At 36.1% G+C, this 23,572-nt stretch overlaps 2 long non-coding RNA genes across 2 annotated transcripts; one reads left to right on the forward strand and one right to left on the reverse strand.

Moving 5' to 3' along the window:
• The first annotated feature begins 589 nt into the window (after positions 1–589).
• On the forward strand, positions 590–18,294 carry LOC123879991. Its single transcript, XR_006799135.1, has 4 exons — positions 590–601; positions 1,183–1,188; positions 6,172–6,177; positions 17,965–18,294. It is a non-coding gene; the product is annotated as an uncharacterized LOC123879991 (long non-coding RNA).
• Positions 14,069–22,169, reverse strand: LOC123879992. The gene is made up of 2 exons (XR_006799136.1): positions 22,132–22,169; positions 14,069–14,193 (listed from the first exon to the last, which is right to left on the reverse strand). It is a non-coding gene; the product is annotated as an uncharacterized LOC123879992 (long non-coding RNA).
• Positions 22,170–23,572: the final 1,403 nt, after the last annotated feature.

The following is a 23,572-nucleotide window of genomic DNA, read 5'->3' on the forward strand; positions in this document are numbered from 1 at the left end:
ATACTCCAAACACCGCTAATCCTGTGGAATGAATTGAATCACAAAAATTCTGACAACCGCCTCTACCGCCATAGCTCAGTGTGCTGATTAATAAAGTAGTTATATACAAATACAAAATACAAAAATATTTATTTCGTTAAAATAATTTTACAGAGAACACATAGAAATTAGGACCATCCCAGTAAGTGCCTAGATTTGCTACTAGTACTTGTGGCAGACGGCCCTGCTCTTCCATAACATCTTTTACAATTGAAATAAATGAGTAGTTCCTACTAGTAAGTAACATTCTAACTTGTGACAAAATAATTTAAGCTATTTCATTTCTGGAGGTCTTAACCGCATTGAAATATGTAGGTATACAACTTATGAACATAGGTGATGTAGCAGACTCTGTACTAGTACAAAAATTAAAGGCTCATGTCTAAATGGAATTACTCTGATTTGTTAGGATAAACCGCAACTAGCGATGGCTATCAGTTCATCATGGTACTTTAAAATGTGAGGATAATATGTTAATAATTTAATCCTTAGCTAACTTTAGTGACTGTGTGACCTATTCATGTTAACGGGTGAATGACTCGCCAAATATCTATATAAATAAGTTTTGGGTAAGGTCTGACGAAATCACAAACACAATCGTTATGATAAATTATTATACTTTTATTTCATATTTAAATTTATTAACTTTTACATTTTGTGTCAAATAAATGTTGTTCCTCTTACGTTAGTATATTTTCGAATGTCGTCGTTTTAAAACCACTCTTACAGGTAACCTCTCCACGTTTATTAGCCACTCCCCTTTTTATCTTATCGTTATCGGCCAATCCAAATTGTACAATGAATAAACTTAGTGACTAATATACAAATCATCAAGCTCGTTTCACAAATCATCTAAGTAATAAAGATGTTTTCATCTTATATATTGATTACAAATATTATCCTTTATTATGCTACAATTCATCAACTAAAAACTATAAGAATTTTATATACAGTACGTTTATCGATCAGATGTTGAACAACTTCAGCCAATCAATGACGCCTTCTAATATGATGTTATGATTTGTTATGATTTGAGTGGCGCCAACTATGTTTTATAGATAATTAATATGGGCCAAGCTTACAGCTCGGCCATCCTGTTTTAAGCGAGTCTCATCGCTTTTAAAAAAAAAATTAAAACTTAAGTAACATGTAAACTTCACAACCAAAATGACAAAGACTTAGTTCAACAAAACAAAAAAAAAATTAAGATAGTAATTAATTAAATTAATATTCTTGCTAACTTAACTAGAAGGAATATACAGTTTTATTGATACATTGGTATTGATTATGATTGCAACTTAATTTTAGAGCACTCGCAGCAACCCTTTCCATCCGATATAATTAGAAAATAGCAGATAAACTCAATTCAATTCCAAACTATTTACCCTCGCAACTTTACCTGCCAGTCTACAGTAGCACTCAAATTTAGCCTTTAATCTAAAATTCATTTTTCTGTTCTCTTCCGCTAATATTAAAATAAAAAGATGCAGACACTCTAAATTTATAAATAATTTTTCAAAAATCATAAAGATATCAAAAATTGCGAGACCAGTAGCAACTAAAGGAGGCCTCAATTTAATCAAAGAAGGTAGGTATATGCATAAAGTCCGAAGCATCAATTATAACTCACAAGCCAATATTTTACAGGAACACTCAATAGAGATTTGGGGATGAGCATGTAAAACTAATTACTAAAAACTACTTTAAAGGGTTTCAAGTATCTCAAAATAAATTGTTAAAAGTTCTGTTCCAACTAGACTCTCCTTCCCACTAAAGAATTATATAAGAAAACTGATGAACTATATTATATAAGTCAATTATACAAATTCAAAATATGTCTATTTGTTAGGAAAATACTATTAAAGTCCGTACATACACGCATCACTTTAAAGCTAAATCTCATAAATATGGTACACAAAACGAACATACCTATTATGCTACAATTACATAAAGCTAGGACTAATTATGGTATGTAAACTACCTAGCTCTACTACATAATGTACTTGCCGAAACTCATACTGGAGGAAAAATCTTTTACAAAGTTTAAAGTTTAATCAAACAGTGTCAAACACCATAGATATCTTAGCTAGATGTAGGTATAGTTTGTTAACGAATATAACGTGTTTTGACTTTTTATATTATTGTATAGTCACCATACCTTTAAAGATTATGTTTTCTTCTATATTTATATTTAGAATCGGGAGCGATTCTTAATATGAATATGTGTAAGTGAACTTCTTGTCCTTTTGATAAAATAAACTCTCTAAACTTAAAGTTAATCGCCGCCAGTTCTCGATTTAAATCACAAAACATTTTCATACACTTTCAACGCAATAGTTTTACGCACATATTTTCTTCTTCCCTTCTTATTGGAAAATCGCGGATTCCGAGCCTTGGCGCGTCTCTCTTCTACCGGGATACATATGTGATTGTCCTTATTTCCCTCCAGATCCAAATTTTTAATGACCCTTATCCTAGGGTTCTTTCCCTCCAGATCCAAATTTTTAATGACCCTTATCCTAGGGTCTACCTCCTTCCTCCTATAGGACTTTTTGTCCATAGCCCGTAACCTCGGGGCTTTCCTTCCTTGGGACTTTGTGTCCCTGACCCATACCTAGTTTTGGGTCTTTCTTTTCCTCATTTATTCATTTCCAACATCCTTGGACCCTGCAAACATAAAACACTTTGAGTAGACCGTTCATTTAATTTTGTTTCATAAGCATCCATCATAATACAATCCGACCTAAGAGAAGTAATTTTACTTGGTAACCTAGAAAACCTATTATCATTATTATAATTTAGTTTTCTCCAGTTCCGTACCCCTCGAAGGGTGCCTACGAGACCCTATTTTCTAAACCTCTGCTCTCCGTCCGTCTGTCCGTCTGCACGTGCGTCACGGCCTGAACCGTGAACGGCGTATCGTGAACCGTGATAGTTAGAGAGTTGAAAGGAACGTGATTACGGATGTATGAAAATCCTATGCCTGGTTGCTTCCAATTCAAACTTTTTCTTTTAATGCAGATTACGCTTCCCATATTTCTTACAATTACCTATTGTTTTTTTTTTTTTTTTTTTTTTTTTCCTAGCAAAATCCACATTCTGAAGTACTAATGGACAATGTTAAACAAACGCCAGGGTACAGTAGTTGCGTCACTTGTGCCTCTTAACCATATAATATCTACATGCAAAAAGAATCTTTGATTTATAATTTCACATGATACTTATATATTTTATTTTAGCCATAATATGCACCATATGGCGTACTTTGTCGTTTCGAGTAACATAAGCAGAACTACCAAATTCGACCCTGGGAACGACACAGTCGCGACTCGCCGCCGAATGATACCTATTAGTTTATCATTAATTCCTTTTCATAGAGAAAAGCGATATCAACATAATAGCAGGAAAAAAAATGAAATAACTATTCCGTTCGATACATCTCTATTCTCTACGACATCAAGATCTCTATCACAAGCTGATCGATCATAAAGATTAGAAGAAAGTAGGTACCTTATACATTATTTTATATGTTAACCGTAATGACCCGCATCTGTTCGATTTTCCTTTATTCGTTTCGTAAAAGATTCGTCCTCGTACGTCCATCATCATCATCATCGTCATCTACATCGTCATCATCATAAGGTCACTGTTGAACATAAACCTTCCCTAGTAAGCACCACACGTACTGTCCTCAGCCTTCCTCATTCAACCCCTGGTTCCTATTGATACAAACCACTAAACTCCCCCCCCCATCAAATGTGTACCTATCTACATCCATCCATCATACCCAAATGCCGTGCTGGTTGATGTGATGAGCGACAAAGTGTTAACCTCTTCAATACGTCATGGAACTGTAGGAATAGCCATGGAAGACCTCCAAACCGAACGTTGATATTTTGTGTAAGTGGTCCCACGAGTCAAAAAAAAATATTCTTGTCCATAAAGGAACAAGCCACGATATAGATTCTTCTATCGGAACTTAAATATTCCAATCACTGCATGTATTCCAACTAATCAGTTTGCTACTGTATATTTGAAGTTGATAATAAATAAAAATGTTAGCTTAATTAAATTCCTATGATAATTCGATTTTTGGTGCATCAACCAGCTTCACCTATTATGTAAAATTAAATATATATATTTTTTTTAAATTACCGGCTGTACATTTTAAACTAACCTAATCAAAATATACTTTCTTACTAATAACTTAATCTTAAAAATTTTCCAGAGGATCCTTCCGCCTCAAATTAACTCAATGATAAAAATGAACAGGAAACTTTAAATGTTGTAAAATCCAGCCAATGCTTCGTACCTTGCCTTATTAATCCAATAGGTACTTCTTTGGATTTTGTCAAAGCAAAATACTTTTACTTGTTGAGTGTATAATAAATAAATAATGTAATAAATCAATTAACTGTTAAAGCTAATAACTTTTACAGAAAGCGAACCTCATGATATCTCTTATGAGTTTTAAGCGTAAAATTACCACGCCGAAAACAAAACATGAGCTGACAGTATTCTTATTTGATATACATAATCCAGTAATACTATATCTATCTACATAATTCGTAAATATGTATGTATAGTTTGTAAGTTACTATTTCACTTTATGCTGTTTCAATGCTTTAAGTTATTATTTTTATCTTTGTCTCATTTTTTTAGTTTAGCCTCATTCTATTTTTAAACTTACTATTTCGCTATAATATTTACAAGTAACCTCATCGAAGACTACACGGTCTTCTGATAACCCAACAAGCATTTATCCAACAGCTATCGCTTTCACCCGAACGGAGGTTCCCTGAAATATACTGAGATAACAATACCTAGTTGACACATGCATGTACAAGAGCGGCAACAAGCTATGACCCCCTCTAGTCATAACTATATCTTTATGATTGTAACATTTCAAACAGTGAAAGTATGTATAAACGATTTCGTCCATAGGACATGCGCTCTAAAGAATGTTAATATAATTATCAGCAACTAAAAGCTTGAAGAAACTAATAGGTACAACTTGTCTTTGAAGTATGAAAATATGCACATTTATCAAGTATACCAGTTCATCAAACATTAAAGTACGCATTTATAAAATGATAACTCACTTATTAATCAAGATAACTACCTGTTTATCAAACCTACCCTACCAAATATAAATAACTACTCACCAAATGTAATACTTTATAACTTAAGTAAAAATATGAAACAAATGTGCATCAACCACATACATACACTCTTCAAATTCATCCATTTATCAAAATGTTATATAATATAACCATTCACCAAATCCATTATATACTTAGTTCATTAAATAGCTTAGTCAAACTTTACTCCACTTGCCACGATTGCAAATTTTCCAAAATAGTCAGCCGCAAACATTGCAGCTCATCTCACTTGATAATGCATCCCTCCCTCAGAAAAACAGGCATTAGGAATGTCTTTCCAAGACGCGCGAGAGACAGCCACCGTGGCTTTTCGCGAGATTTAATCCAAATTGAACTAATGCCTAAATAAATGTTTTAATTAGAGGGCGATTGCTTTTGCAACCTCTAACCGTCCAATCAAACACCGAAAGTATTCAATAATCCGAGACGTAAATAAAAAACCCGTCAGAACACCGTATTTATAAAAACAGAGACAAGAAAAAGATTCTTCCTCGCAATGAGATCGCGTGACATCCAACAAGTGAATTATCGACTTTATTACACAACTTATCCTCAACATGTTTTACATCATTTCCTACAATTGAAATCTTTCTATTTTAAATACCCTAACTACAACTTCATAATCCAACCAAAAATCACACTAGATTTATCCCTCGGTCCCACATCTTTAATGCTTTTTTTTTCTGTTTCGGTAACTAAAACAAAAAAATATATATATATACTCATGTTATAAAACGTTGTCAAAGCTTTCCTGAACGCGCTAAATAAGCAAAAACATAAAATCAGGCGAAATGCCAGACCAGCCGAAAAACCTTCAATGCTTAATCAGCCTAAAAAAAAATTATGATCACTATTCATATTATCATGAGATACTACCGGCGCTCCTAAGCGAAATTTATAAGGCACCGCATTTCGATTTTATCAAACAGACTGATCAATTTCGAGAGCACAACAAACGTGGTTTCCTGAGAGTTTCGTTAACTAAATGCATATCGAAACTGAACTATCGCGAAGCGAGTCAAGCGAGCGTGAAATTTTTTTAAATATATTTCTGGGATAATGTCATGCCACAAACGCGAGCGTAGTGCAAAGATATTTGCCTAAAATTTCTTTCGTACAACAAAGAAAATAGTATTTTGGTAGTAGGTACTTATTATCGCGCCCTGCCCTAAGGGCAGTACTGTAGGTATATTACCATTAAAAAAAAACTTACTCTAATTTTAATAGAACATTTGCCAGGAATTTAACCCGCCAAGCGATGTTAATCCAATAAAAACAAAATCATATTGCATTTAAATGCGGCAGTACACAGTTAATTGCGTGAATACAGGTAAACAAAAAAAAAAAAACCCCGCTGCCCATATACTATACCTACCTGCTACTCGTAGTACTCAAATTATTGTGCCAGTATTAAAAGTAAATTAGCTGTTATCTAGCGTGGTAGACTACGGCCTAAACCCTTCTCATTCTGTGAGGAGACACTTGTTGCTCAGTAGTGGGCCGGCCATGGGTTGTTCATGGTGAGCTGTTATCAGCAAAGTTATGTTTGAAACTCAAACATTACGCGTTTCAAGTGGTAAAAATAGATAAATGAAAACATTTCTCCTCACTTTTGTAAAAAAAAAACACTTATTTATGCACCCCGTATTTTAAAACTATCTGACTACCTACCTACCATAATTTTAAATTTAGTTAAAGAATAACCAGATAAGATAAACCTACTTTTACACCCATTTTAGGATTTATATTTCTCAAAATGCTCAATTTATTAACCCTGGTCACTATTACTTTATTACAACGGATCACCTTCATTTTTATCAATTAACATTTTATATCCCCAATCACTTAGTAACCATTACAAGTAGAGACGGATTATTTCACTGGCAGGCGTAAAACGAAAAGCTATTTCATGTAACTTTTTCTACCTTATCCCAAAGCGGTTTACAAAAAATAATAATTTCACAAAACAACATTCAAGATGCCCAATGAGTGCTGTGTGATAATATCGCGTCACTGTGTGCTAGAAAAAGGAAAACATCTATCTATACAATGAGTGCAGCAAACGATTGAACCTAAATCCAGAACCTACCTTCCGTAAAACAAAACCACTATGTGAAAATAAATCCCTATCGTAACTCTTAACCAAACTAATTCGGCACACGATTACAAGTGTGAAGATTGAAATACCACGTTCCGTGAGATATTCACCTGTGAAATCATTTAATGAGAAATAAAACCCCGGCAGGACATAGTAGATACATCCTGAAAACTATTTAAAAGTAACAATAACGCCCATCATTAAGTAAACCACACTTTTTATATTGTTTAACACTATGTTCACTATCTATTCCATTGTACCCACGATACAGGATAACCTAGTGCGGGTACCACCACACAGACACAGGAAAATTGTACAAGACTGTATTTTGTAAATAAACATTTTTCATTTTTCATTGTAAAATAAGCCTTCTAAATACCTCAATGTTATTTAAACCACAATTTGAAGGTCGATCGCATTTGTATAACCAATATACAAGATGAATTATAAACATGTGGGTAATTCTAGGTATCATAACGTTATATAATTTCCATTCCAACTCGGAGCAAAGCTTTCTAACAAAATGATAACTAAATGTAGAACAAACAAAACGAAAACCCACACAAATAAAAAAAAAATTACCATTAATAGGTATCAATAAAAATAAAATCATGGAAAGATCCTACCCGTTTATCCAGAAATCCTTTGATGCCATGACTAGGTACTTTGATATATTGAGGCCCAAATATTGGCCTTGTGCTCCAAAATGTCTGTGGTCTACTAGACCTCCACTTCTTTCTCGTTCCTCTGTATATTTCCACTTGTTTCTCTGAGTCGTGAGCGTGACAAGAAAATATTATATTTTCTTGATGTCCCTCTTCTGACCTTTTGGGTAAGGTCTGACGAAATCACAAACACAATCGTTATGATAAATTATTATACTTTTATTTCATATTTAAATTTATTAACTTTTACATTTTGTGTCAAATAAATGTTGTTCCTCTTACGTTAGTATATTTTCGAATGTCGTCGTTTTAAAACCACTCTTACAGGTAACCTCTCCACGTTTATTAGCCACTCCCCTTTTTATCTTATCGTTATCGGCCAATCCAAATTGTACAATGAATAAACTTAGTGACTAATATACAAATCATCAAGCTCGTTTCACAAATCATCTAAGTAATAAAGATGTTTTCATCTTATATATTGATTACAAATATTATCCTTTATTATGCTACAATTCATCAACTAAAAACTATAAGAATTTTATATACAGTACGTTTATCGATCAGATGTTGAACAACTTCAGCCAATCAATGACGCCTTCTAATATGATGTTATGATTTGTTATGATTTGAGTGGCGCCAACTATGTTTTATAGATAATTAATATGGGCCAAGCTTACATAAGACTGTGTGAATTATGCAAATTAAAGACTGTATGACAAACCCAATGAAAGTAAGAAAAACAGCAATACTTCCAGCCAAATAATCTTAATATACATAATTAAATTTATAAAATTAATTATAATAGAGATTACTAGATGATACCTAACCAGAAAGACCAGAAAATAGAGCCAGATTAACCTATATCGGAAACTTAATTTTTGATAGTGCCAGTATGTACTGAACTTGTTTTAGATAAATGTATACTTATTTTCATAGTTAAAAACAAATCATTTATACAATTGGGAACACTTTGATCGTCAATTGAATTTATAAGATAATGATGTAATGGTGACAATTAATTGCTTAAATTCAAAACTAAGCGAGAATTCCAAACGCGCCTAGGCTAGGTCTGAGTAGAGCCTACAACAAACTGAGCTACCTACTAGTTTTATTTTATTTGTTTTTGACAAATCATATGTAATAAAAATGGGTACTTATACAAAAGAGACTATTGTACCAAACTACGTTAACTATTGGCTAGTATAGTACATAGTATTCAATAATAGGATTATGTAAAGGTCAAAAGTTTATAAGTAACAGTATGATAGGTTTAATTTATTTTATTTTACAAATTATAGGAAGACAATTTGTTCGATTGCTGAAAGACTGTATCAATCATTATTACAATCTCAATCGCTGTGATTGGTATTCTTATCTCAACAATGCATTGACATAGCCGGAAATGAGTGAGCGTCGACCAATTAGAGGTGATTGCGATTGTGACATTATGGCCTTATTTTGCCGTAAACGAGCTAGGACGTCGTAACGTCCAAGCATAAAATTTAACTTATTGATTTATTTAATAAGAAACAATTAAAATATACATATTCTACATTTATTAAATACTTACGCACTATAACATACACTGATATGAATATCAATGATAAGTGTACACAACGTTTGCCATTTATTGTGCCAAGTAAACTTAATATTATGGTGGGTAGTTAGCAAGAAGAACGATAAAACTAAATAAATACAAGTATTAATTATTATTTCACAATTACATATTAAAATTAACAAATACAAAATTACTAAACTGATGACAATTAATGCAATTGATGAAAGTCTGGTGCAGAAAATTAAGCTGGCAGCGCTTACTTTAAGATTCTTTATGAGATTTCTTTGTCTTTATCTTTATATGCAGAAACATTTTTTTAAGTGCTATTAATAGATTAAATAAAATACATAATACCATAAATACACAGATTATAGAATATATAACCTAGATAATATCGTATATCGATAACCTACTAAAAACAACAGTTATTAATTTTGAATCGAAAGAAAATCTTATGATATTACTAAAACAGTAAATGCTGATTAACATCAAGATAATGTCTTAATGTCTTCGCTAAAGATATTTCTGAGTATCTTCACTTAAAGAAATAAGTGACTTCTCTATCTGAATGTCTGAGTGACTTCCCTAACGGAACGTCTGTGTGACTTCCGTAACGAAACATCTGAGTGACTTCCCTATCTGAATGTCTGAGTGACTTCCCTAACGGAACGTCTGTGTGACTTCCGTAACGAAACATCTGAGTGACTTCCCTATCTGAATGTCTGAGTGACTTCCCTAACGGAACGTCTGTGTGACTTCCGTAACGAAACATCTGAGTGACTTCCCTATCTGAATGTCTGAGTGACTTCCCTAACGGAACGTCTGTGTGACTTCCGTAACGAAACATCTGAGTGACTTCCCTATCTGAATGTCTGAGTGACTTCCCTAACGGAATGTCTGTGTGACTTCCGTAACGAAACATCTGAGTGACTTCCCTATCTGAATGTCTGAGTAACTTCCCTAACGGAACGTCTGTGTGACTTCCGTAACGAAACATCTGAGTGACTTCCCTATCTGAATGTCTGAGTGACTTCCCTAACGGAACGTCTGTGTGACTTCCGTAACGAAACATCTGAGTGACTTCCCTATCTGAATGTCTGAGTGACTTCCCTAACGGAATGTCTGTGTGACTTCCGTAACGAAACATCTGAGTGACTTCCCTATCTGAATGTCTGAGTAACTTCCCTAACGGAACGTCTGTGTGACTTCCGTAACGAAACATCTGAGTGACTTCCCTATCTGAATGTCTGAGTGACTTCCCTAACGGAACGTCTGTGTGACTTCTGTAACGAAACATCTGAGTGACTTTCCTATCTGGATGTCTGAATGACTTCCCTAATGAAACGTCTGCGTGACTTCCGTAACGAAATCCTCTTCCTCTTAAAAAAATATGTCAACATCGAGAGTGAAGATTGATAAAATACAACAATAGATAATGTAGTAAAAGAGGCTAGTAGACTCAGGAGTCAAGACTACTTTACTTTATTTTCACTACCGTTGATAAGCATTACAGTAAATAACTTCCTCTTCTTGTTAGCCCCTATTTATCCATTGTTAGACATAAGTAGGTCTTCTCACGTACACGCCATTCTTCTGAAGGCTGGGTGAGCTTCCTTCAAGTTTTCCCCGCAAGCTTGGCGATGTTGTCGGACCAACAGTATGGTTGTCTTGAGTAAATATAGTATGTTTCAAAAATACAAAAGTCATGAATAAATTAAAATATTTTTTTAAACTTATGTCTAAAGCGCTATATGCCCTAATTAATTACTAATTAACTTTTGACATGGATGGCCCATTAATGGAGTGATAGTGTTTTATAAAATATGAAATTCCTTTTGTTTGCATTCTGGTATCTAATATAATAAACTGAGACATGATAATAATTGCCAACTATCTCCAACCTCGGTAAATTTATAAATTCTCAAATAGTGCGGATAAGTGCTAAAAGACATTCTTTCATTTTCGAAATTGCTCTCCTAGATGCCTTGTTTTGTATCAACCCTGTTTCTGTTTCTTGTGGAAATAAGATTTGTTCCCTTGTACTTATGCTTTATTTTGTTCCTTATTCCTCATAGAAATTCACCTTCTGAGTAAAAAAAAATGCATTTTAAGTACAATGTCTGTACCTACTTTGTGGCATACCCCTAGAATATGTCTGTGAGATCTTCCTATGAATAGTCCGTATGAAATCACAAAGAAGACTGCATGACCTATGCAACGAATCTGAATGAGCTACTTATTTGACGCACTCTGTCACCTACGCAAATAATCTGGGATACCTGCACAAATGGTCTATAAGACCTACATAATGAGCCTGTGTGACCCAAGCAACGAGTCTGTGTGACCTGTGGAACGAGTCTGAGTGACCTACACCACGAGTCTATTTACTTATCTAGTCTATTTACTACTTATATATACCTATTATAATATCTGTGTGACCTTTCAATGATAAAAATTTATGCTGCATGATTTATTCAAAATGGGAAAAATATAGGTATATGTGCTACGTATGTACAACATAATTTGAAAGTACCAAAAATAAACTCTGCTAAAACAAAACCCTCTGCCGACCTGTTAATATCTAGGTATAATTATAAAAATATGAAGTAATTGAAAATTACATATACATTAGAGAAAAATGAGTATGAAATTCAATAAACGTTTAGTACGGATTAAAAGAAAAAGGGCTAGAAATGAAATTTCGTATAAATATGGACACTGTTTTGCTTTCCAGGTTTATAGGTGTCATCCCCGTGGCAAATTCATCTTTATAATAGAAAACGCTAAAGCATCGAAAGTCAGTTACTTACCTAGTTACTAACATGATAATAGTATTATGTTAGCGACCTCGAAAGATACCACCGAAACCTGCAAGATGTTACAATTTGATACCTAACTTTTCCCGTGCACCACAATGAGCAACTAATAAGTGCTGAGCCAATCATAATTCTAAACCAATTTTAACTTCTTAATAAAATTGTCTCATGAGTCATGACGTCAGCTGTATAGAACTTATCTTGATAGTCATTTAAGTACCTACAATTTTGGATAGTAGGAAGCTACAACGAAATCTGTTACTTATATTTCGTCAATGTTAATCACATACCCACTGGTAATCAAAAGTTATTTTGATTTAATACCTAAATCTTATAGCAAATCATTAAAAAAAAAGAAGAAAATCAATAACAATTTTAATATGAAGTAGGTAATAACTAAAATGAATCTATTGAATATTATATCATATGTACATATTTCTAATTTAAATTATGAATGTCTACTTGATCATGGTTGACTAAGTGAGACACTATTATTATTTAGCCATTTAATGTTGATCACTTGGTGGCGAAACAGATTGACCAAGCGTTTTTTAGGTAACCTCTTAAGTGCATATTACTGTTCGGTGTTTTTCTTTTGCCAGGTGGCCAATGATGCGAAAGCCGGGATGTTATCTGCGGGCCGTGGGGCACGGCCTTTCCAGGATGGCCGAGTGTTAACAACTACCTCAAGATGCTGCCTTATATCATGAGTCACAGACATCTAGACCTATATCAGATTAATTATTATTATTTATAAATAATTGGCGGGAATGGATTATAAATCACATTTAGTTATTAACTATTTAGATCAATACATATTGTGTCGTATTTTACATTTAGCTGATATAATTGTTACGTTAATTGTCTATTACATCACCATGGTTTTACCTCTGTGGTAATTTGTCAAATAGCTTTCCGAAAACTAGTACCTACCTACCTTAAAAATATATCTGTCAAACTGATATAAATAGCGAAGGTATCGTATAAAGACGGGTATTGAGAAATAATAATTGTAAGTAAAAACTATTCTCAAAAATACAGTGAAGTGAAATTGGAAAGTGTCTATTATTCAAACCTATCCCTATACTTCTGCAACATATTGTACACAGCCGTGTAACTTAGTATACCCTTTTACAAGTATGTCTAGTTTAATTGTGCCGATCGTGTTTCTTCGTATTCCGAGTATATGTATAGTATACGGATAATGTAATATTATTGACACCAAGTCTATTTAGTCATGATCTGATATGATAAACTAATGAACAGATTTTAATTTAGTTCTTTCACTATATATAATCTTTCGGATCTAACAAATCGGACAAACACAAGTGTAAATTAAAAATTTATAACACAAGTGAAGGTTACAGTAACTAGAAAAGAGCCGATAACTTTCAAACGGCTGAACCGATTTTCCTGGATTATAGCTAAGAACACTCTCGACCAAGCCACCTTTCAAACAAAAAAACTAAATTAAAATCGGTTCGTTCATTTAGGAGCTACGATGACACAGACAGATACACAGACACACAGATACACACATCAAACTTATAACACCCCTTTTTTTGGGTCGGGGGTTAAAAACAGACATGGGATAGGACAAAATAGCACTATACAGAGTGTAACCAGAACGCTAGCAAAAACTTAGCGTTATTATTACACTACCTTAACACAATCCAGTACCAATAATAATTTGCCTTATCTTGTAGTTTTAGTGATTTAGTATTTTCCAAACCTGCATTGTATAGTGTGCACAACTTGGGTCAATGCCCCATCTACGACGCGGCATTGACTTCGAGTGACCTATTTACGGAACGTTCGTTGACCTCTAGCGTCAGTCAGATGTTTTATTTATCTTATCAGTACTATCACCTGTCTTCGTTTTTGCTAGCGTTCTGGTTACATCCTGTAAGCACTATAACTTATGAACTTCACGAGAAGATGACAAGACCAATCCTGGTAATGGAGTGACATTTTTTGAAGCAAGTTTGTAGGTGTCAAAAGGTGCGGAAACCCCGCGCGGATATCTATAGTGCGGACATTTTGAGAACTCACTCGCCATTCATGCTCTATGTGTTAACTGTCATGTTAATATTACGATTTTAGTACTTACTAGCCGATGCCCGCGACTTCGCCCGCGTGGGATTAGGTATTTCGAAATCCCGTTTCGAACTCTTTGATTTTTCGGGATAAAAAGTAGCCTATGTGCTAATCCAGGATATTATTTATCTTCATTTCAAATTTCAGCCAAATCCGTCTAGTAGTTTTTGCGTGAAGGAGTAACAAAAAAAAACACACACACACACACGCACGCACGCACGCACGCACGCACGCACGCACGCACGCACGCACGCACGCACGCACGCACGCGCGCGCGCACACACACACACACACACACACACACACACACACACACACACACACACACGCATACATACTATGCATTATTTATATTTTACATATGTAGTCTGTCACATCTAATATACATCTCACATTATCTCATATCATCTCACATCTAATATACAGGAGCAGCCGCCTTGGGATCTTCTTTATGCGGACGATGTAGTACTCATAAGAGAAAGCCCAACTGAACTCCAAAACGCCCTCGAAACATGGAGGGCAGCTCTTGAGGATGCCGGTTTAAGAGTAAGTCGAGGAAAAACCGAATACATGTACTGTAATTTTGGTGGTATCGACCAAGGCGCTACCATACAACTGCAAGGGAATCCAGTAAAGAAGGTTGATATGTTTAAATACCTAGGCTCAATGGTGTCAAATAATGGAACTATTGATGCTGACATCACACACAGAATAAACACAGGATGGATGAAATGGAGGGAACTTTCTGGATTGCTGTGCGACCAACGGATGCCTATTCGTATTAAAGGCAAAGTTTATAAAACCGCTGTTCGCCCTGCTCTAATCTATGGCTCGGAGTGCTGGCCTGTAAAAAAACCCAGGTTTCTAGGATGCATGTAACTGAAATGAAAATGCTGAGATGGGCAGGTGGAGTCACCTTACTAGATAAAATACAGAATAGGCATATTCTGGGCACCTTTAAAGTAGCACCAATCGAAGACAAACTCTTAGAGAGACGGCTGCGGTGGTATGGTCATGTCATGAGAAGACCCGAGGATCACATGACCAGAAGCGTAATACATGTTAGCGCTGGACCCAGACGACGGGGCAGACCTCGACAAACCTGGATGTCAGTAGTATTGAACGACCTGAAAACAGCCCAAATAGACACAATGACGACCCAAAACAGAACAACTTGGAGAAATATGGTTAGGAGAGCCGACCCCAATTAACATGGGAAAAGGCTAGGTCTATATATATGTAGTCTGTGTCGATACGCAAATGGCGTGTTACACATTTGCCATCTTGCTCCTTACCTACTCCATCGTCTGGTTTAACTTGCTCAAACTAAAGACAGAATGAGACAGATTTATGTCACTGACAAAAGTCTATCTCGTTTTAACTCTTAGTAAAGTCTGAGCAAAACCATAGCATGCTCTACAGATCTCGGCCTAAAGATTTAGTGGTCATATTGGAATAATGCTCTTATTTGTTTGAAGGAATACTAAGAAAACCGATCGTCATTATTAAAGCAGATTGATTGTATGATTTTTTTTATTTAAGAAAAAAAAAAATTTTGTTCGACTTAGTGGATAATTCAATATACATATTATGATATCTATTTATTTAGTTAATTAAAATGTTTAAACTAGCCAGTTCGTAATTTTTTTTTTGTTATAAAATATACTAAATAATCAAAATTAAAAAATGGGTCTAAAAAAATTATGCCAGTAAAGAGATGTTTTTTTAAATTTGATTAGTGATTTCTGTAGGACAAGTAATTTGTTTATACTTTTATAGTTATTTGAATCAACTTTACAACTCAGTCGGGTAAAAAATGTATTAAGTATAATGCGCACAAACAAGAACAGGACGGGGCCTCCGCCATATTGTGAGTTGTGACGTCATAGAAAATTCTAACTTAGGTATATTTTCAATCTAGCTAAGTAAGCTATAGTCTATTTTTAATCCCGAGACAAAAATGACGTTTCGTGTGTTGTCTATTTTTTACGACTCTGTATAATCTGTTCCCACTACAAAATCCATTGAAAATATGTTACAACTATATTAAATCAAAACTATTTTACAACGTGTTGGGAAGTCCATCCTGTTCTAATTTGAACGCAGTTATACTAAGTTTGATTGACCAACTTTAATTCCTCATACTTAGAATTTATCAATGGCATTTGTAAAAAGTCATAATATTCAAAAGCAATAATTCTGTTTTAGTAAAAAAAACAAACAACAGTTTTGTAATAACCGTAAGATCACACTAACCACATTAGGGCAGTGTCTACCAAAGCCGAGCCGGCAATACAAAGATTTCCAAAATGTATGAAAACGGTCGGTTCATTTGTTGTTTGTTTGGTCCAGTGTGATCTTGCGCTAATAAATAATACCCAAAACCGTGATCGCAAACCAAGACGTAGTCGAATCTGAAATTGCAACGTGGCAGCATTATTTCAGTATAGAGTGTACTGGCTATACTAACGTATTAAGTCGATGTAAGCCTTACTAGTTTCGAACCCATCCGGGGTCCTATCAAAGGGTCGGGGTCGGCAGCGAGCCGAGTCCCTGTGAAAAAAGACCCCGGATGGGTTCGAAACTTTTCGAAGCGAGCCAGCCAGCCGTAGACCAACCAGCCAGCCAGCCAGCTGAGGGAAGGTATCTGGGACTCACTGGCCGAGAGGCGACCGGAATAAACTAAACAACACTAAACCCCAGCGGCGCCCTTGCGCGTCGCCTGGCGACTGGGTTACGGGAACACCGAAGCAATCAACCGCGACCCAGCCAGCGACATCCGCCGAGGCGGATCCTCCTCTGGGGACCCGCTCGCGAGGTCTCCTAACTCCATGTCTGAGGCGCACCAACGAAGTGCGCCTCCCGACCCGGGTCTCGAGTGTAACTACTAAATACGTGAGTATAGCCGGTATATTCTACACTTGAAATGGAAATCACTCACGATCATCTCACGATAGTTTAAATACTTATTTAAAAAATTGTGTATTTAAAAATTATTTAAATACTTGTTGCCCAGCTGAGATCTGTTTTTGTAGTAAGCGCAGTCATTTGCCTTGTGTTCAGATTGGTCTACTTGTTTTGCGTTCACGGCATTACTTTAGCTAATATTAAATTGTTTTTGCATAACACTAGCTGTTAGTTACGAGTTAAGTAAAAGAGGGATAGCTTTTTTAAAACCATTTTTGCGTTGTTTACGGATATTACGTGCCTTCGTACACGGCGACACGACACGTGCGTCTTTAGAGCTTTTGACATTTGATTTTTGTCCATGTTCAAGTTTGAGAAATGTCGGGATAGTAAAGTCTCGGTATGTAATATGTACCTATACGGAGAAAGTGTGTAAATAAAGTGTTGGTGACTCTAAAAGATTGGAAATAAAGAAGAAAAATAAATGACTCGGTTTAGCGGGTTATAGTCCGTTTAATTTCAATAGATTTTTGGGCTTCAGGATAGTAATTATCCCAAAATTATTCATTCCGGGATAGATAGTGTTAAACAAAAGTGGGACATTCTTAAAATTTTGAAGGGATATATTTACTTTTGCAGTCACTGACAGCTTTATGCAAACAAAAATGTATGGGCAATACAAACCGCACCTTTTTGCTTCATTGTAAAAAGAACCTAAGCGTTGTACTAATAAGCGCTAGTTTGGGAAAGCTAGGAGGCTAGCCCCGCGAGCAATACTCAGCCTGGTCTCATTGCATCACCGATCACTCCTGACAGGTTAGGTACCGCATTGTTCGTTGTAAGAAATATGTTATTTGTATTATGGTCTTACATATGCATGGTTATTTTTTTAGTGCCTATCTGTAATTACTTTATTAAAGACAAAGATAATAAAATATAATGTAAATTTCTTTGTGTTTTTATTTTAAAACTATCCTGCTAAAGGATCTACAGCTTCTACTTGCTAAAATGACGGGCTTGAAATCTGAATGTATTGCTATCTTTTTCATAATGCTCCCTGTGGAAAAGGATAGCACTAGATTTTACCTGTCAAGTTAATTTTTTTTTTTTTTTCTTTAAATCTGACTTTACTCTGATTAGCCAATGTCAAGTTTGTGATATTTTCAAGTTATTGAATTTATATAAGTATGGACTCCGTCTGCGCCGGCGCCCGCCGACACACGCGCGGCGCCCCTTTAGAGCGCTTTCCCAGTCAGTTCCACCACCAAAAACACCAACTAACACAAAAACCAGCCACTCTTAACAAAAAAAAAACACTCCAAACAAGCACAGCACGCGCGCCAGCAAACGCCATCACAGACGAAGTCCTGTCAAGTTAATAATTGGAGTTTCGGGAGTAATAAAACAAAGATAATAGGAATTTCAGTTCATTTATTTGTGCCTTATTTCCTAGAACTTATATTAACGATCACAAGTCAAAATAGCGAAGCAGTGTAGCACTTACTAATAAACAGTGCCTAAATTAATGGAACACAATTTTGTATGAGTACATATTAGGCGTAGGTTAAATCCCTGAAGAATATACTTCTAGCAAAAAATGTTAACCTTTTAAAAGTGTTCTGGAAGTACTGATTGTGGATTGGTCTTTCTAAAAGCCCAGTCAGACTCAGCAGTGCAAATTCATAAAAATTTCGACTCACGCACCACCATAGTAGTTATAGGTAGGTATGTCAGAAACCTTCTATAAGTGCCAATGAACAATGCACGAACGCAAAGAAGACGAACACTAGATTTAATATTGTATACAAACTTAAAGAAAAGGTGACTAACTGACTGATTATAACTGAACTGAAGGTGATAACTGACACACGGCTTAAGCTACTGGACGGAGCGCGCTGAAATTTGGCATGAAATTTGACTTAGACATCCGCTAGGAAAGGATTTTTGAAAATTCGACCCCTGAGGTGGTAAAACAGGAGTTTGAAATCTGCGTAGTCCACGCGGACAAAGTCGTGGATATAGGCTAGTTTTTATACGCAAGAAGATGTATATGTTACGGGCAACGTGATTAATTGGGCATTATTAATAAGGACCGGCCATTATTAATAATGCCCAAGAGCGATGGGCAAAGTGATTAATTTATCACTTTGACCGGCCATTATTAATAATGCCCGACGGCCCGTGGTCCATGTAATAAATCAGTGTTTGAGATAGCTTGAATTTATCACTTGGACCGGGCTGTATAAATAATTCCCTTCTTGTAGCCGGGCAATGTGATAAATTGGACCGCGGCCATTGGCAGGGGCGCGTACGTGCGGGGGGAGGGCCTTAGATTAGGTTAGGTTAGGTAAAGTTAGGTTAGGTTAACTCCTCTTCCATTGGCAGAGGAGGCTCGAGTCACCCACTGCTGGTCATAAGATTATCGAAGCTATCCATCCCATCCTCGAGGATTGGACGAAGAGGAAGCATGGAGCACTCATGTTCCACCTTGTACAGGTTCTTACGGGGCACGGGTGCTTTGGAAGATACCTGTGCAGGGTGGCGCGAAGAGAGCCCCCAGAGGAAAGCCACCAGTGCGGTAGTGTCTCAGACACGGCACAACATACGCTGGCAGAGTGCCAGGCGTGGACGGAGCCTCGTTAGTCACTGGTGGATATTATGGGGCAGGAGCTCTCATTGCCCGCCGTGATTAAATCCATGGTGGACAGTGAGAGGGCCTGGCAAGCGTTGGTGGAGACCAACGCTTGCCAGGCTGAAGGAGTTCAGCGAAGAAGTAATGACGCAGAAGGAGGCAGCGGAGCGGCTGAGAGAGGAAGCCGAAAGCTCTCATCCCATGCGCTGCAAGAGAATCGGGCGCAGGCGAGCTGCACACGACCGTCGCTTGCCCCTTTTGAGTAGGGCCTCCGGGTAATAGACACGGGGAGTCTGTTACCCGCGGGAGAGTAGGTCCTCGAGTTGGAAGGCAAGCCCTTGTTTCCAGCGAGCCTTAAACGGTGTTGGGGCCCCTTTTAGTTCCAGAGCTGTGCCTGCCTTGGTGGGCGCCGTTAGCCGGTTCGCAGTTCAAAACGCTCGTGTCCCTGTGCCCAGCAACAACGATTGAAACGCTAAGCCGTGGGGTTTTAGTCGGTAAGAGCCCGACATAACCACCTCGCCACCCCGAGCACGGTGGTATTCATGAGGATTTTCCCACTTATAAAAAAAACGCTTAGGTTAGGTTAGGTTCTTTCATTTAATAAACAAAAACACTACAGTTCACCTATTTTATTACTTTGCCCAAGATAGGGTGGGCATTATTCATAATGGCCGAGAAAAGTGATTAATTATGCTGTTTTAATCACATTGCCCAATTGAGTCGGGCATTATTAATACAGACCGGCCATTATTAATAGTGCCCGGACTTATCAAATTGCCCGTAACATATATACCTAGTACTTAGAGATTACCTTCACTTTACTCGGGCAAGACCTTTCAAGCAATAAGTAATATATTGTTCTTGCAAGAATACCTGAGTATCTATAAGAAGCTTAAATTCATTGCATTTTCTGCAACTCGCAATGATAAAATAAATGGAAAAAGAATTAATCTAAAACATTCCTACATTTTGTAATAATTCTTAGTGGGGGTTTACATTATAGAAAGAACATTCGTACTAAAGTTCAAGTTTCAAAGCCCAGCCAGATATATCAGCGTTGATATATCTGCATACCAATAATAATTAATATTTGAGAGGGACGAATTGTTAGTTAAAAACCTTAAATTCATGATAAAAGCAATAATTTACAAAGAATAAACAAAGAATTAGGTTATTTATGCTTATGATAATATAGAGAGAGGCAGCCAGGACCAGACCTTCGTTATTTTTTAGTCGCTGATCGTTCTTCCCTGTATTAGGTGCAATACGTACAGAAACATTCAGCTTTTATAAAATAGCGATGGTTAGGCGCTCGCGGGCTCTTAGTCTATATGATAACTCCACTGTACTTATTTTAAAATAATATTATGTTGATGTTAATATGATTTTACGTATGACATACTCTTTAGCAAACAAGTCGCTTTTATTATTTGATAAAGAGGATGGCGTATGAATTTCGCTAAGTTTCGCAAGCTTCAGTATTCTGCGGTAAAATTTTAGCTCTAACTAAATACATATTTTATAGCAGCGCTAGTTATTTTCCCGTCTAAACAGTTAGGTATTCATTTAGAACGTCAAAAACATAAACATTTCTTTTCTTCTCTAAATAGAATAAAACAACCGCAGCTCTCGTTCGTCTGTGTGTTTGCTTAAAACTTCCAAACCTTTCACATAACATTACTAGAACATATTTTCACAAAAAAAATAAAAATGACAAAATCTCAAACACTAAAAATGTTTGCAATGCATTCCGATTGAAAACATTATGGATATCAAAAGCATATATCAATTAAGCTAGACTAACCTTTGATTTGAATGTTGTTCGATAGAGGAATATAATTTCCAATTAATTCTTATTGTATTGAACATGTTTTGGGATGTAGCTTCAGCTATTTCATTTTAATGAATTTCGCAGTACATATTTCAATGTTATTTAATTTTCAGCCTTAGACAAAATAAGCTGGATTCTCTATAGGTGGGTATAACATAAAAATTAAAAATAGGTACTCACAAATTCGTAGAATGGAGACGAAAATGGTCAACGAGACGCTAGAGACTAGGAATATAAGACACGCGGTGAATCGACGTCGAGGGGTATAGCCGCACATTCTGAATACTCGCGCCATGTTATGATATTATTTCTGAAACAAAAACAATATATTGTTAAACACTTGAAATTATCCAAAGCTACTTGGTGAAAGCGCAGCTTCGGCTAGGGAGCCGCTGGATTCAAGCGTCTCAAGGTTCTGGCATGTGCAGGAAGTCTCTGCAAAAGATCTATCTATGCCCAGCCATGGACGTCTGTCCATCGAAACCTAAACACGAAACTGCTGAACTCCAGAGTCCAGACCAGACCAGAGATGATAAAAACTCCCAAATTGCCCCTATCAGAAATCAAACATGTCACTTATAAGCACTGACCACCGCGTCAAAAAGCTAGTCAAAAATTCGTTATTTAGAATATTATACTAAAAATACTCGTAGTTTGTAAGAGCTAGGCTGAAACCTTCCAGCATACCATTACATGACACCAGTTGATTCGGCTGGCTATCATGCTCAGGACTCTGGCCCTCGACCGCACCGGCACACCATTTGAAGCAGATTTAGATTTAGAAGCTTTAGAAGTACTATAAATAATATTCGTACTCTTATACGTTCAATAGGTCCTAGAAGAGGTTTTTATGTAATAATATAATATTTCAGTGTATTTTATATCAGTATTAAAATATATCTCTATGAATACTCACGGGTATTTAGAAACGAAATTAGCGGATAATTGCGTTTTTAGGGTTCCGTACCTCAAAAGGAAAAACGGAACCATTATAGGATCACTTTGTTGTCTGTCTGTCTGTCTGTCTGTTCGTCCGTCCGTCCGTCCGTCCGTCGTGTCTGTCAAGAAAATCTATAGGGTACTTTCCGTTGACTTAGAATCATGAAATTCGGCAGGTAGGTAGGTCTTATAGTGGGGTATCATATGAAAGGGCTTTACGTATACATTCTAAAACAGGTTTTTATTTATTTTTATGTATGATAGTTTTTCATCATGCAAAACGTTGGAAAAAATACCCGAGTACGGAATCCTCAGTGCGCGAATCCGACTCGCAGTTAGCCGTTTTTTTGGTATTATTAATGTTGTAGTTTTGTAGGTCCATGGTTGCAATGTACCGGTAGTTGATAATAATTTGTGAAGCAAGCTTATCTTACTTGTGAATATTATTATATATTTCCATTGAATTTAGATATTTAAAATTATATGCATACACATAGGTACATATTGTAAGCTATCTTTAAGTATATTCTAAATGCGAAAGAGTGTCTGTCCGTCTGCAAGCTTTTCACGGCATCTGTGTAACCGATTTCAACGAAAGGTGCAGAGATAGTTTACGTCCCGAGAATAGACAATGGACATAGGCTAGAACAAAAATATAATTATTCTCGATAAAAGGCTAACTTGCGTCGATCTTCGGTTTCAGACATATCAGCTGAGGCTCTCGGTACTTAATCAGAGATTTTCAATGTTGTCCTAAAATGCTCTGTAATTATTATTCTATCTTACGTTTTCCCCGGAACATCAAACTACATAAGCAGAACACTT

The sequence above is a fragment of the Maniola jurtina genome, chromosome W, assembly GCF_905333055.1.
Source record: "Maniola jurtina chromosome W, ilManJurt1.1, whole genome shotgun sequence".
Taxonomy (NCBI): Eukaryota; Metazoa; Arthropoda; class Insecta; order Lepidoptera; family Nymphalidae; genus Maniola; species Maniola jurtina.